Below are 3,247 nucleotides of genomic sequence, written 5' to 3'. Positions count from 1 at the left end.
CTACTTCTCAGGTCTGTCCTCAGCAATTAGCTGAGAAGAGACCGAAATGGCTCCGCTGGGTCTCCCTTTCCCTCCAAGAGAGAGTGCCGCCCCCGAAGGGATGAGTAAGCCCAATGACTCTTGGAAGCAGCAAAGCTCAGAGCTCAGCTTGTGGGCTTGGAGTCTTGGTTCTGCCACTGTTTGCTGTTTGCCTGGGCAAGTCACACCTCTGACATCCTCATTCTTAGCTCAGAGGTGGCTGGCTCTGCTGAGATTTCACAAAAGTATGACTGTAAGGACTTTGGCCACCCGATGCAAAGAACTGACTCATTTGAAAAGATCCTGATGCTGGGAAAGATTGAAGGTGGGAGGAGAAGGGGACGACAGAGGAAGAGATGGTTGGATGGCATCACCGACTCAATGGACATGAGTTTGAGCAAGCTCCGGGAGCTGGTGATGGACAGGGAAGCCTGGTTTGCTGCAGTCCATGGGGTCGCAAAGAGTCGGACACGGCTGAGCGACTGAGCTGACCTGAACTGAAGGACTGAGTGGGGGCTACTACTGTTTCCTTTGTGGCTCAGCTGGTAAAGAATCCGCCCGCAGTGCGGGAGACCCGGGTTCGATCCCTGGGTTGGGAAGATCCCCTGGAGAAGGGAAAGACTACCCACTCCAGTATTCTGGCCTGGAGAATTCCATGGACTGTGTAGTCCATGGGGTCGCAAAGAGTCAGACATGACTGAGCGACTTTCACTCACTTAATTTTGCATTAGCATGTCCCTGTGTGGTTTTGGTCTGGACCTACCATGTCCCTGGTCCTGTGGGGATAGAAGATGATTCTGAGGTCCAGTCTGGTTTCCCCCTGGTGTGAGGACTACCCCCTCTGTGAGGGTCCCTCTGAGGGTTAGAGTGCTTCCTGGACCTCGTTCCTTAGGGCATGCTCCCCTTGCCCCTACATCACAAGTCCATCCCCTGACCGGGGAGAGGAAAAGGGAGCTTCCACAGCAGGTCCTGAACATCCGCAATGTGCAAGCCCCAGGGCTAACCACTTCACATCTGTCATTTCATTTAAGCCTCAGAGTAGCCGCTAAAGTGGCTGTAATTATTCCCATTTTACAGATGCAGGAGTCTGAGGCTCAGTGAGACGATGTAGGTTCTTTAGAGTGATACAGCCAGCAAACGGCAGAGCCAAGATCTGAGTCAATCACGAGCTTTCTGCAGTCCTCCCTGCCTCCTAAGATGCGATATTATGACCCGAGGTGGTCATCCCTCAGGAGGATGACGTAGGAAGTAGTGCTTTGGACCCATTTCTGCAGCAGGATTGGCTTCACTTAGCTTAGGGCGTTATCTTCAAATATTTTAAAGGGATAAGAACAGATACCACACTTGATCTTAGCCAGAAGGCCGAGAAGCGATTATCTTCAAATATTTCAAAAGTTAGATTTAAAGAAAAAACACACAGCATTGAAAAGTACAAACAACTGGTGGTACTGCGTCCGTCTCTCTCTGTCCACGCATCTGGTCTATCTGTTGCTCTACCTTTCCATCTCTCTCTGTCCATCCTCCTGGTCTCTCTCCCCCTGTCTCTTTATTCTCTCAATCTCTATCCGTGCATCTAATCTGTCTCCCTATCATTCTAAACCACACACATGCCCACGCACACACTACATTCACTTGCACACACACATATATGCATCAGCTCAATGGAGTTAATTAACTTAAAACTACAGTAAATCTGACAGGCTCAGATTAACACGATGGTCAAAACTGTAGGAAATACAGTATTTTGAAAAAGAATAAATCCAGCCAATTACAGATTTATGTTGACGCCAGCTTGGTTACTACAGTTTTACAATAATCATTGATCAATCAGCATTTTACGACAAAACTATAATTTTCATGTGTTTCACCTTCACCTAAAAGTTTCCTCGTTTGCTTAATTCCCAGAATGCGATTCCGTAAATCTTTCTTCCTGCGATATTAAGTAGATAATAAGAATGCCATGTAAGATTTGCTTATGGTTTAAAGCACAGTTGCAAATGATTTATAATTAGGGCCAAATCCAAGACAAAACATTATTAAAGTCAAAACCTGCTGTAAATTGGCCCGATCTGCTTAGGCTTTTAGCAATTTATTGGGGTTTGATGACAGTATTCCCTATGGTGAGATCCAAGGGGTCAGCTGACACCAAGGGGAGATATTTACGAGTAGGGGGATGCTGTGGAAATCATCGGGACATCCCTAGTGGCATCAGCTGAGGGGACAGATATGACTCCCTGTGCCACCTTTGAAGGCAAAACTCTCCTGCCAACTTAGCAGCCGATGAGGGACCGGAGTCCACTCTGCTTCCCCCATGGGCTGATCACCTTGGAATTTTCAGTTCAGGGATTTATCTTGAATAAGTCTGATGAGTAGAGAGTCATTGGTGCAAAATGTGTTTATTGAGCACCTATTATGTGCATATCCTCTGGAGGAGGGCACAGCAACCCACTCCAGTATTCCTGCCTGGAGAATCCCATGGACAGAGGAGTCTGTCAGGCTACGGTCCATAGGGTCACAAACAGTAGGACATGACTGAAGCAACTTAGCATGCATTAAGTGCAGGATATGGGGCTACAGTGGTTTGAAAATGAGGCAAATGTCCCTGCTCTTATAGCACAGTGTGGGCAAGAGACAGACAAGACCTCTTCCTGGTGGTGGTGGTGGTGGTAGGGACGCAGGTTGGGGGTGGGGTGGGAGGGAAGTCAGTAGGTGTGAGGGTTGCTAGTAAGAGGTGGGAGGGATGCCAGTGGGGAATGGGGAGAGATGCTGGAGGAAGTTGGGAGGGAGGCTGGTAAGGTCCATTTAAAACAGAGTGGTCAGGGAAGGCCTCCTGCAGGAGGTGGTTTTCATCAGAGTCATGGGTAAGGGACTAAACTATGGGCTGTCTAGGGAAAGAGCATCTCAAGAGGCGGGACGAGGCAATGCAGAGTTATTGAGAGGAGAGTGTCCCCAGCAGAAGCCCAGTGTGACTGGAGCAGAGTGATGGAGGCCTCTGAGCCAGATCTGATCAGTTCGGCATTTAAAATAATGGTTGTTCTGACTGCTGTCTGGAGAACAGACTGTAGGGGGCAGGAGTGGAATCAGAAAGGTGAGGTTGGAGAATTTCCCGTCCACTAGCTGTAAAGTATGACGGTAAGGTGGCTCAAACAGGGAGGCTGTGGTTGAGACGGGGAAAGAGGGCTGCATTTGAAGCAGTTTTTGTAACTGAGTTGTCAGGACTTGTTGATGA

At 48.5% G+C, this 3,247-nt stretch overlaps 1 pseudogene; it reads right to left on the bottom strand.

Moving 5' to 3' along the window:
- Positions 1–1,296: 1,296 nt before the first annotated feature.
- LOC138991531 (U2 spliceosomal RNA) lies at positions 1,297–1,392 on the bottom strand (annotated as a pseudogene).
- Positions 1,393–3,247: the final 1,855 nt, after the last annotated feature.

This window comes from Bos mutus, chromosome 17 (genome assembly GCF_027580195.1).
Source record: "Bos mutus isolate GX-2022 chromosome 17, NWIPB_WYAK_1.1, whole genome shotgun sequence".
In the NCBI taxonomy this organism is placed as follows: Eukaryota; Metazoa; Chordata; class Mammalia; order Artiodactyla; family Bovidae; genus Bos; species Bos mutus.
The sequence above is the reverse complement of the archived record's forward strand: the minus strand, read 5'-3'. Positions and strand labels throughout refer to the sequence as shown.